Source organism: Dipodomys merriami, unplaced genomic scaffold, assembly GCF_024711535.1.
Source record: "Dipodomys merriami isolate MVZ:Mamm:240054 unplaced genomic scaffold, mDipMer1.0.p SCAF_58, whole genome shotgun sequence".
NCBI classification, from domain to species: domain Eukaryota; kingdom Metazoa; phylum Chordata; class Mammalia; order Rodentia; family Heteromyidae; genus Dipodomys; species Dipodomys merriami.
Window position 1 is genome coordinate 8,358,501 of NW_027206157.1, and position 13,792 is coordinate 8,372,292.

General features: G+C 32.8%; 1 pseudogene; it reads left to right on the plus strand.

Moving 5' to 3' along the window:
• The first annotated feature begins 676 nt into the window (after window positions 1–676).
• Window positions 677–773, plus strand: LOC138813067 (U6 spliceosomal RNA; annotated as a pseudogene).
• The last annotated feature ends 13,019 nt before the right edge of the window (window positions 774–13,792 follow it).

Genomic DNA, 13,792 nt, shown 5'->3' on the forward strand with positions numbered 1-13,792 from the left:
TTGGATGGTAGTCAGGCCAGGACATTAGGTAATCATGCATATGAACAATTTTTTCACCTTCTTGGCTTTAGCTACTTTTGAAATGGTAGGGTGTAATAAGCAGTTATATTTTGAAAAAATACCTTCTAGTCCGAACAGTTCTGTCTGAACTGTTTGTCTCTATATAATCCCTTGTAACTAAGATTAGTTTTGCTCCAGTAAGACAATCTATGCTGTCAGGGTAAGACATTCTGGTTGGGCTGTTCCTACATGAAGCAAGGGTGAAAGGTCAAGGAGACATTTGTGCCAGCAAGACCTCATTTGGGAAATTTTAAGCTGCAGAAATTTAGAAGTAGCTCTTAAGCAAGGCTTACTTTTAATCCATTAGCTCCACAAAGCTAAATCAGTTAATAAATAAGTACTTGAAAATCCATCACCTTTGCACCTATCTATAACGGCTTCAAAGTATGATCAAATTTCAAATGAAAAAGACTTAAAATAGTCATTTACAAAAACTTGCAAATGTGAGCAATCGAACAAACAACATAAGTTTTTTCCACCATACACAGAATTTTACAGAAATAAGATGAATAACAATTTTGGGAACAATAAGGTTTCCTTGTTACAAATAGGCAACCAAGGATATATACCTGTCTTAAGATTGCATCATTGATTACTTAAGTTTATAGGATACTACATGCTTCAGCAGCAGGTCTACCCGAATTACAATACAGAGATTTACATGCCTCTTGCCCAAGGATGATATGAAAATTTGTGAAGTATTCCATATTTTTCATTCTTCAGATGCAAGAAATGAAAAACAGTTATTCAAAAGTTGATTACAAATATATAAGTGTAATAATATATGTAATCCATAGAAATAAAAGTTAGTTTGACATCAGTGTATTCAATCTTCACCGTTTTAGAAAGGCCTTTACATAGCATAACCTTTATAAAACTTTTTAAATAAATAACATTGTCATTTTATCCCAAAGAAATAAAATTCTATAAGGACCTAGTAATTAAAAGAATTTTAAAATGTTTCTATATGGAATGCAATCTGAAAGGACACATTTATTAATGAACGTATGTATTATAAAACAATGTCGAATTCAAAGTATTATATCTAGGAGCGAATGAAATAGATTATGGACATTATACAAACAGAATATTAAATATTTTAAAATATACTTTTTCAGACAAGCACCAGAAATATCTTTAGTTTCTGTACTACTCATTTCAACAGATAAATTAAAATTTTTTCTGATTTAAAAAATCACAAACTCTATAGAAATCATTATAGATGTATACAAACAACTCAAATATATTTTGACATCAAAGTCAGGCAATTCACTTGGAAGAATACCATGGAATACATGAATTTTTAAAGTAAGGTATTGCTGTTGCTTTGTATTGTGAAAATATTTTCTATGGTCACATAGGATGGAGTGGCAATTTTGAAATTAAAGAAAATTAACTGATCCATTAGGACTTAGGAGAACAATTTGTACAGCTTTCCACAACTTCCAAGAGGTAGTGATACATACTTATCCTTTTGGCAATATCAAATTCAGTTTCTTCCAAGTTGTGCTTCAGACCTGGCTTGATATAATGGTTCAATAGAAGGAGATCCAGCGTATCATTGCTATATCTATTCCCAGCAGCAAGATGCATGGGGGTCAAGAAGCCTTTAACTTGGCCGTTGGTATCTGCATCATGATGAAATAAAGAAGCCACTCTGTTATTATTCCATGTATGAGTACTGTGCAGGGATGTCCAGCCATTCGCAGTTATTGCATGAATATCTGCCTTGAGCCACCAACTCATGGACAATATCTAAGTGTCCACTGTAGGCTTCTCGATGAAGAGGGGTATGCTCATCGTCATCCCTAGTAATCACATGAGTGACCTTTTTGGAAAGTAGTCTCTGCACTGTAGTAAAGCGATTGTTTTCAGCAGAACAAAGAAGAAATTTGCTTGGATACTATTTCATTTTTTTTTTTGCAATTGATACCATTTCTCACTTTTTCATCTTGTTCCTCAACTTCATCAGAATTGCCTAACCAGAGACTTTGAGTGCCAGTGAGAATGAGCTGTCCATGTATTTCCCCAATAGTTCACATTGGATGAAATGGTCAGAAAAATCTGGTGAATTTGCTGCATCTGTTTTTTTCACTATTATTTATTTTCTCTTTTTTCATTTTTACTATTCTAAATTATTCTAACTGGAGAGTAGGGAATTGGTAGAGAGCAGAGGAAAGATTTTCCTCCGTATTTAAAGGTACAGACTGAAAATGAGGACCAGTGTTTTCTTCTTGTGCAGCTTATTCTAAGAATGAGAAAACAGGAAATAATGTCTTCTATGTAAATGAATTGGGATATGGCAGAGCAGAAAGTGAAATGATGCAACCAAAAATATAAAAGCAAAATAAATTATGATAATTATGGAGCAATCATATTACTTATAAGAACCATGAAAGGGAGAGAGGAAGAGAGAGACAGATGTGCAATGATTTAGCTACCCACAAAATCCATCCCTCTCATCAAATTATAGAGCAAATAAATTTATTTTTTAAAAGAGATGGAAATAGAATTTAAGATCAGATGTCTCCATTGTTTTTAATTATATTCTTATTATCTTAAATACTTGTACAAGGGAATTTTCATTCAACATATCAGTTTTTTAAAGTAAAATGGATCTTTATATAACTTTTCCACACCCTTCCAAACCTCACCCCATTTTAATTTTTTCTAGTTTCATACTATCTGTATTGAATATTATACCTTCAGGCTCCTCCTCCATAACTCTCTTTATTCCTTCCTTTTGACTTCCACTTACATATTCCAAGTGATAGTTTCCTGGTATTCATTTTGTTGGAGTAAAGTTCAATTTTATAAGAAATTACGCCTTTGAAATACTCCTCTGCAAATAACATGCTTTGGTTAATATTTTTGTGTAAACTTGTATAAATTTCTAGCTTCCAAATATGGCTCTGACTCAGTTCCATTAATATATTTTTAGATCTATCCATTTCGTTGCAAATAATGTAACAGTCTTCAAAATGGATGGGTTCAATCCAATTGTGTATATGTGCCACTCTTTCTCTAATCATCACTCTGCCAAAGGGCATCTGGGCTGTTTCTGTAACTTGGCTACAGTGAATAGTGCAGCAGTGAACATGATTGTGAAAGTGATTTTACTGTTACGTTTTGGAATAATTCATCACTTCCTTTGTGGGAGCAATACTCTATCCAGTTTTCCATAATAAGAACATCCTTCCCTTCATCTTCATCACAATGTATTGCAAGTCCTCAAAAACACACTTACCCCTACACTTACCCCTACAGGTCTCAATAAGCTAAAACATCACTGTGCCCATATTCTTTCAAAACATTTTTTCATAATTGTACATATAATTTAGTGAGAACCTTCTATGTACTTTCCTAATGTGGGAATGAGGGACATGACAGAGTAAACGTAAGAAATATGCAACTTAATTAGCTATTATCATATTTAAAATCATGTTCAGCTCTAATTCATAGCCTCACATAATATTATTTTAATCTTTATTTGATTACTTCATCTAACCTGTAAATTATATCAGGTGAGTTAAAAGCATAGGCAAAAAGTGTGGTTTGATTTTGACACTCATGTGTGAGGTTGCACAACATGGGCAAATAGATGGATTGGAATTAATAGCTCTTATCCATTTTGTTAACGTAGAGATGATTTTCCCAACCTGATTCTTGAATTCTTATTCCATTCAACAACAAGAAACATGTGATAATTTCCTTTGTTTTGCTCCTTATTAACTTTTTTCCATTTTATTTTATAATGGATGATTTCATAAATGTACTGTACATACAAAAATATGCTAAATATTTCTATCCGTATGCATTGATATATACATACACACATATATTATGCAGGTTATATGATAATATATAATTTCAGTAACTGTACAATTTACTAAATTATTAAAACTATCGATGGCTCATGCCTGGCATCCTGGTTACTCGGGAGGCTGAGATCTGACAATCATAGTTTGAAGCCATCCTGGGCAAGAATGTCCAGGAGCCTCTTATCACCAAACAATCAACAGAAAATCAGAATTGGAACTGTGGTTCAAATAGTAGAGTGGTAGCCTTGAGAGAAAAATCTCAGGGATATCATCCAGGTTCTTAGTTTAGGAAGTACAATCTACCCAAATAAAATCTATTTAATTTACACCTGTGTAATTAAAGTATTTCCATCACCCAAATGCACAACCATGCTCATTTGCAAGGTAACTCTGTTTTGTCTGAAGTACCATAAAATATTTTCACTTAAGGTGAAAGCATTGGAACGTGGGTTCATTCTATCTCTCTCATGCATTTTTCCACTCAAATATTCAAATCTTACAATTATTCCAATTATTTAAAATAATAGCTTTTTACTTTAATACCCAAATATTAGAGTTTGAATTGAGTGTCTTGTGCCCCATAAATGGGTGTTCTTACCACTTTGTCATGTCCCCAGCGCTAAATTATCCTGATTATTTTTCAGATCCTTGTGTATGACCTTGGGCTCAGTCCATGTTATGTTATTCTTCCTGGAATTTAGAATAACAGGTGCATGGCATTGTGTACTGATTTTTTTGTCCAGTCTGGGCTTTAACCTCTATCATCTCAAGAGTAGACTCCCATGTAGTCAGGATTTTCATAAGTTTGTGATAGCTGATGTTTTTTTAAGACTTTGCATTTCCTGCAGGTTCTTGACTACTGAATTAATTTGTTTTCTTGGGTTGTGTTGTTTCATTTGAATGTATGTGTTGAGTTGTTCCTCACTTGTACTTTTGTTTCTTTCAATCAAGTTCTTACCTAAAATGCTGAGAAACCAATTCTTCTTTTTCATGATAGTCAAGGTGAACATGATTTATTACAAAGCAATTTCAGTAATATTTAAACATCTTCATATCTATAGATGGTACATAAATGATAAGTGCTGTGACGGGTTTTTTTTTATTTTCACAGCAGTCTTTGCCATGCACAGACAGATCATCATAAAATCTATGAAGATAATAAAACTACAAATGCAAGCAAAGAGAAGAAAAACCTATTATTAATTGTTTGACAGAGGCTTGCGTTCTAGTGAAAGAAATACGTTGCTTGATGCAAGATTTCACAAAATTGTATTGTTAGGGTGAAGCTAAACAATCATCTAATTCTACAGAATTGAGGGAGAAGAATCAAACTCCTGAATAGTTTACATATGGGTCAAATAAAAGCATGCTTCTAAAAAGAGAGTTTACTTTAGAGAAACATGATGAGTTCTATGTAAATAGGTGCTTAGCTGATTTTGTTAATTTGTAAACTAATACAGGGAAATAGGGTACAGCAAGGTTAAAAAAAAGAACTTCGCATTGAAATACTCGTGTGTGTGTGTGTGTGTGTGTGTGTGTGTGTGTGTGTGTACATGCACGTGTATACACGCATGCATATGTGCAAGTGCTCATTTATTCATTCATCATCCCTAAGCTTCTTTGTCCAAGGATAGTGGCTTACCACTTGAGCCATTGTTCCACTTCTGGTTTTTTGGAGATAATTGCATGTATTTTCATGATTGGACTGGCTTTGAATAGTGGTCTTCATATCTCAGCCTCCAGAGTAGCTAGCTAATCTTACTCAGCCCCCAAGTAGCTAGTTAAAATTCGGCCTGTCCTCTATACTTCACTGCTTTTTTATTCTTGTCCTCAGGTGTTCACATGCCTAAGTCATATATATGTCTGAACTCTTAACTACTGAGGAGGCTTGAGAACAGAACCCAGGCCAAAAGTTTAGTGGACTTCTTTCTCAATCTATAGTTGGGTGCATTGGATCATTTCTACCATCCTGCACTATCTACAGGTTAAGATTGGAAGGGCTGCCGAATCCAGGCCAGCCAGGTTAGGAAGCAAGACAATTTGGTGTGCAACTCTTATGCCCTTGATAATGAGAAGGTTAAAAAGTCAGATCAGATGCATGTTCTTTTGAAAGGGAACCCCTATCCTAAAATTAACCACTGATATGACACCACTCTACAAAAACAATACCCAAGTTGAACACAATTTCCCACAACCAAAATAAGCATATACTTTAACATGCAAAAACTTAGTACAATCTGCTCTTTGCTCTAATATCAGCTTCATCTAATTATCATATCATGTGACAGAATAGTTTCTTCATTAAACTGATTATATATTTTAAGAAACCTAGAAAATTCTTTCTCACATATTAAATCAAACAAATGGCAAATTGCCTCATTTCTTACCTATTTGACTACCACTATAAATTCATCTTATGACTATTATTAATAGTAATATATTCAGATTTATTAATTTACTTTGTAACAGTTTTTAAACTTTTGGCTTCTCTGCTGAAGTTGAAGTATTTAAATAGTATCATCAAATTTTATTACTTGGGTACTTAGGGCAGTTTTTTAAAAAGTTTTAAACCAATGGTTTCTAGTAATTCTGTTTTTTTTTTGGGGGGGGGAGGGTGTCGGATCATGGGACCTGAATTCTGGGCCTGGGTGCTGTTCCTCAAGGCTAGTTCAAGGCTAGCACTCGACCACTTGATCCACAGCGCCACTTCCAGTTTTTTTTTTTCTGTTTATGTGATGCTGAGGAATTGAACCCAGGGACTCAAACATGCAAAGCAAGAGTTCTACCACTGAGCCACCTTCCTAGCTCTCTATGAATTCTTAATTGGTATATTATTTAGTTTATTTTTAATTTCAATTTAATTTTATTGTAAAGGTAATTTACAGAGGGGATACAGCTACCTAAATAAAGTAATGAGTACATTTATTATGGAAGGAACATATTTATCGCTTCCATTGATTTTTTTGCACACTCAAAAAATAAAACTACTGATGCTTTTCCTGTCGATATTGACCAATGGGTACTTTTCTTTCTTCATGCATTTTTTATTATAAAATTGATATACAGAGGGCTTACAGTTATTTAAGTCAACTAAAGAGTACACTTCATTTTATTTTCTAAATTTTGAACTTAATTATTTTCTTTTGTTTCTTTAGGGTAATTCTTTTTTCAGAGTTGTAAGATTAGTTAATTTAGTTTTGCATAATTTTAACACATGTAAATTATTCAGAGATATATTTTTTGCTTTCAAAATAGTTAACATGTGAATTTTTAAAAATTATTTTCTTAAATTTTATATGGTTGATGAATTTAAATAAATTTAATTTCTTAAAGTTCTAAACATATTTGTTCAGGTAATGAATACTGTATTTTCAAGAAGCACATACTTAATAAAAAAGGCTGCATTACATGGTCACTTTTTGGAAATATTTATACTTGAATTAAAAAAAAAACTGAGCTGGGCATAGTGATTTGTAGTTTCCATTTTCTAACTATGGTGGGAAGTGTAAATAGGGTTTGCAATTCGGGAGAGACTGGGAAAATATGAGACCTTATCATAAAATTTCCAGAGTGAAATGATTAGAGATATAGCCATGCCTAGCAAGATATAGAGCACCTGGTTATCATATACTAAATCTTGAGTTAAAACACCAGTAACATCAATCTTTTATCAAAATAAAAGTATACATGTTTCAAAATGTTTATTATTTAAAACTTGTTTGCAAATTTCTCATGTCTTTTATTTCTTAATTTTCAATTTACTTAATCTATAAGAATCCAAGTATCTTGTGACTTTTATTTCTACTAAACTTTTAAATAGTATGAGCAATATTATGATTTCATATATTAAAATACTTTTATTGTTTGTGATAATTTCCTCTGTTTAATATGATAATAACAGTATTCCAAATGTGTGTATGTGCTATGTGTGTGTGTGTTTATGTGGGTTTTGTGTGTGTGTGCTTTGTGTGTACTTTGTAATGCTTGGGAGATCACACAATTGTTTCACATATGTTAGGCCAAAGTTTTATCACTGAACTATACTGTCTAGTTATAATACAATTTGTGTTTTAAGTTATGACTTTTTAAAATTTTCATTCCTAGTATGCTTTTCAAAATTATATATGATAAAATGTGATCCATCTTCTATCCACATTAGCAACTGTTAGTTTTATTCTTTCTCTTATTTCTTTGGAAATGAATTATATTCCTATTACAACTTTTTTACATTGTAACAGCTCTATACAATGCTTTGTTTTCTATTTTATTTTTTCCATGTTATCTGACTTTCAGTCCAAACTATCAGGTGGATTAAAAAGAAACTTGATTCAGAACACTTTATTTTTCTCCTTCTCTTCTCTGAAGTCTTTCTGTTTTTTGAAACAATACCAATGACATACAGCTCCTATGTGGTCCACCATTCTTCCCCATCTCTCTCTCTTCTGCAGTACAGCTCAAGTCGTTATCATTCAGCTTTATTATGCTATAATGTTATCTAAAGCTTAACTCATTCCTAAATTAATTTTAGTTGCTTTGAGCAATCTCTAAAGACATTTATCTATATATAATATCAGGGGTTTGTGTTTCCACAATGTGCGAAATATGAGTGACTATCAAACATCCAGATATCTCTGGAGAATATTGGTCCACCTGCTCAATAATACCGTATGTAAATTCAAGGAATTCATAACAATCTTGTAAAATGGTGTAGCTTGAACCTTCATACAAGATTTGAATCGTATTACCATGTTTAGTGAAGATAACCTAGTTCTATTATAAGAACAGACGCATAGAAGAAGGTAACAGATTTTTCAAAAATAAATTCTTAGTTTTATGTTCCACAGATAATGAAAAGGATGCTATGAGACTTTATGAAATAAAAACAGAATCTTAAATGGTTGTATTGGCACTATTGCCTCTCTAGATTTAAAGAATGATCTTAGAATATTACCTCAATCCTTTGTTTGTGTGTATGTATGTCGGTCATGGGGTTTGAACTCTGGGCTTGGGAGTTGTCCATGTGCTCTTCAGCTTAAGGTGAGCACTCTACCGCTTGAGCAACAGCAAAACTGCCAGTTTTCTAGTGGTTTATTGGAGATAAGATTCTCATGGACTTTCCTGCCCAGGATAGCTTTAAACCACCATCCTCAGATCTCAGCCTCCTCAGTAGCTAGGATTACAGGCGTGAGCCACCGGCACCTGGCCTACCTGAAACCTTATAAAGAATGATTATCAAACTAAATGTGAGATGTAAAAACCTGTAAAACATAAATGTAAATATTCATGACATCGGATTAGTAAAGGTTTCTAAAAATTTGACATGGAAAACATTAGTAGCTAAAGAGAAGCAAGAACTGGATTATATCAAGTGATAACCTTTCATAATTCAAAGGACACTATAACAGAAACGAAACCATATCCAACAGATAGAGGGCATATATTTGTTAATGCTACAATGTTAATGCTACAATGATTCTGAAACTTAAGTGTTTTTTGGGAGGGGTCCGGTTGTGGGCCCTGAACTCTGGGCCTGGGCCCTGTCCTTCAGCTCTTCAGCTCAAGGCTAGCGCTCTACCACTTGAGCCACAGAGCGCTCTACCACTTGAGCCACAGAGCAACTTCCAGCTTTTTTTTTGCTTATGTGATGCAAAGGAATCCAACCCAGGGCCTCAGGCATGCAAGGCATCGCTCTACCACTGAGCCACCTTCCCAGCCCCTGAAACTTAAGTATTTTTATATCTTCTAATTCTATATAAATTTTTTCCTGAATAGTATATTTCGTTAAATAACATATGCAAATTAATAGTCAATAGGAGGAGCATATGAAATAAGCTCCTTTTTAGTGTCTAAGAAGTAATAAAAACTCACTAATAAGTCCATAATATAAAAAGAGGACACAAAATATAGTAATGCATTTGTGGAGAAATTGATATACTTCTGATAGTGATCGATTTGTATAAAACTACAATCATTTTAGCAAATAAGATTTCAAGTCTTCAAAAGGTGAAAGAGAATTTTTATAGGATCCAGGCATTACACTTCTATGAATGTATTAAACAGAAGTAAAAAACCTTTTTTGGATAGAGAATGTAGTTAATTGACAGTGAACTTGAATAGTATGTGTGAGACCCTGGAAATGATCCGCAAAAAACAAATTTGGAAAAGACACACTATAGAGGATGTATGCTGGGCAAATTCCTGTAACTGAATTTTATATCTATTTTTAATGTCTGTTCTAAAATTTAGAGCATTTCTATTTGAAGGAATGCAAGTTTGTGAAAATCGGGCTTTGAAAACCTATGAAGGCACAATTCACTTCCAAAGCACTAAAATGTATACAATAAAAGGAGATAATATATTGTAAGTGAATTGCATGTTAGGAAAAAAAAAACTATTGTTAAAACTTCTTCACACAAAATGCAGAATAGCTAAAAAGATGTTTTGGTGTTGGCTAAAAACTCTTTGTAAACTACTGCATTTAAAACAAAGATGTGATTTCTGTTTATTTTGAGGGTATTTTGGCCGTTTGGATTTATACAGAGATAACTCAATCCAAAAGTATATGTGATAACTGGAATACCTAGGAATTATGCATCAATTCTAAGTAATTTTTATTATTATTTTTTATTGTGAAAATACTGTACAGATGGGTTACAATTACCTGGGCAAGATAATGAGTACATTTCTTATCAAGCATTGTAGCCTCCCCCTTTGTTTCTCCTTCCTCTCCCTTCCCATCCTCCCCCTGTCCCCCCACCCAATCCTCCCTGTTCCCCCCCAAAGTTGTAAAGTTCATTTTTCAACATAACGACTTTTACATCTCATTGTTAAAATGAGTCCACCTGTATCCCTATTGTTTTCCCATGGTTTCCCTTATTTGCAATATCTAGTATATGTCTGAGTCAAGCAGAAAAGGACAGATAAGATGATGTTAGGGAAATGAACCCTAAGGTAGGTATTCAAATGTTTTCTTTTCTTTCGTACGATTGTTTCTAACACATTTATGATTATTTCTTTGTTGCTTTGTATGTCCCTCCCCCACAGTATAACCCCTGCTTTCACTGTATTTGATGTCGGTATAATTGTGGAGGGGAAGGGGTAAAACTTCTAAGTAATTGAGAAACTTTTCTGGAAGAAACTTTTAGCAAATGACAAAAGACACAAATCTATGCATCTGCATTTTATGAAAGTCATGTTACATGCTCAATCCAATTGCTTATCTCTAGTTTTCTAGGAAAAACGTATTCTCAAGATAAGAAACAAAAGCAGTGAAAATCACAAAATACACAATCATCTTGATTTATTTGTGAAAGTAACAAATGAAATAAAATAATTCCACTGAAGGGACTCCAATATTAGTGTATGTGAAGATCTTCCTAAATGCCAATATCCATTACATTTTTGGAATTTTAATTTCTACTAACATAGGAAAACTAGAACAAAAAAAAAAAAACAAATACAGACTTAGAGTGAACTAGCCTTGAAATCATTTTCTTAATTGTTTTGAAATTACAAAAGAATTGATACTCCTTTGCTTTGGAAATCATTTAAAAATATTTATCACTTATGATAATTCAAATACCAAGCAAGAGTAATTTTATATAATCATTATAAATATCATTTTATTACTATTGTAAATTAGAATAAAAAAATCAGTCCCAATATATGACGTACCTATCATTATTCTTAACTTCTAATCATTACCTAAATATCTTAAACAATCTAAATAATCATGTCTTTAACATGGACGTAAATGTTCTATACTTTTTTACTTAACATTTTCCAGGGGTATGTATTCATGTTTCTAAGAAATGTTCACAGCAGTTAAAAGATGCTTTTGTGAAATTAATGTGCTTGCTACATTTTTTGTTGTGGGTGTTGTTTTTAGTGGTTAATTGGAGATAAGAATCTAACAAGTACTTTTCTGTCTGGGCTAGTTTCGGAAACAATTCTAAGATCTCAGCACCCAGACTAGCTCTTATTATAAGGGTGAGTTACCGGCACTTGATTTCATGAAGTTTTTTTAAATTTTAATTCTATTTGAAGATACTTGTTTCACTAAAATGTATATCATTCTACACATAAATTTAGATATATGTATATATTTCTGAGGACAAATATTCTCTAAAAATATACTATTCTACACATAACATTTATATATAGAGAGAGAAGACAGATATACATATATATATAGAGAGAGAAGACAGACTCACTCTAAAAATTATATGCGACTATTTTTGACCTTTTTCATTTCAAAGATATACAGTCTATTTTTCTAAAAGTTTTCTAGAATAAAATAACTAATATTTCAATAGAAAGTAGAGTTTATTACTTTCAAGGGAATTTTAGATATACACATGATATTATAGTAACATTTACAGTATATTACTTGAAAAGGTTCTGCCCAAACTCTTAAATATTTGATTGTAGTTAGGGGAAGAAAGGAAGTTAATTCATACTGATTAGGAAATTGCAATGCTTCAAAAAATCTATTCCATAATTTGTTATAAGCACATAGTCAAACTACCTGATATGGTTTAGGTTTTTTGTTTATTTGTTCAAAATTTCAATATGAATTAATGCACAGTGGTAACATTAAAATTATTAATCAAAAGACAAATAATAAAATCATAGACACATATCTGATGTTCAATAATTAGCACTTATGTTGCTAATAATAATTTTGATGGGGAGGATGATGACCACAGTGTAGCCTGATAATGACGATGTTGTGATTGAAAAGGAAAAAAAAAATACGTAGATATCTTTGAAGCTGGATTTCCCACATTGAATGCATAGTTATAAACAGCGTTGGATTACATACAATAAGAATAAGAGGAGGAGGGCTGGGAAGGTGGCTCAGTGGCAGAGTGCTGCCCTTGTCTACATGAGGCTCTGGGTTTGATTCCTCAGCACCACATAAGCAGAAAAAGCGGGAAGTGGCACTGTTGCTCAAGTGGTAGAGTGCATTGAGCGAAGAGCTGAGGGACAGTGCCAGGCCAAGAGTCCAGGCCCCATGACGAACCAAACCAAACAAAACAAAACAAAACAGAATAACAAAAGGAGAGTTTGAATATCAAGAATTACAATCACATAAACAGGTACAGACAGTAAAAACCCTAATGTTATTCCAGCAGTCTTTCTAATGTATATACACTCACTGTTCTTGGTGGTATTATTTTCTTATAAATAAAATCGTTTATTTCCACATTTTGATGGACTAAGATGTAGGTTTCAACTTAGTGTGATTAGTTCAAATAACATTCTCATATAGATACCATTCAATAACCAATGTTTTCAAATGATATATTAAGAGTATGTTCTTCATTACAGCTGTAAATACATGACACAATTTACATAATACTACTTACATTTCTGCAGTTACCATAAAAGGACACAAGCTGCAGAGCCAGGAGTTAAAATTTATTTTTATTTCTGCATAAAACTATTTCTGACTTTATACCAACAAACTGAATTTGACACTTTCCTTATTTGTAAGCTAAGGTAGAAAATGTATTGACTGTTTACTTTCTTTTTCCTTGCTCTAGACGTCAAGAAATATATTCTTCAATATTTCTGGCAGATTACATCCATTAAATGTAAGACCAACATTCAATGTTGTGAGTAATTAATGGTACTAGAGTTTTTGTCTGAGTTATTCACTCTGTGTGCTTACAAGGAGACTCATTGGGTGATAGAGAGGACCAATATGAAAAGCTAGAAGTCAACAAATATATTCTTCAATATTTCTGGCAGATTACATCCATTAAATGTAAGACCAACATTCAATGTTGTGAGTAATTAATGATACTAGAATTTTTGTCTGAGTTCTTCACTCTGTGTGCTTACAAGGAGACTCATTGGGTGATGGAGAGGACCAATATGAAAAGACTGGGGAGAAATGCATACTT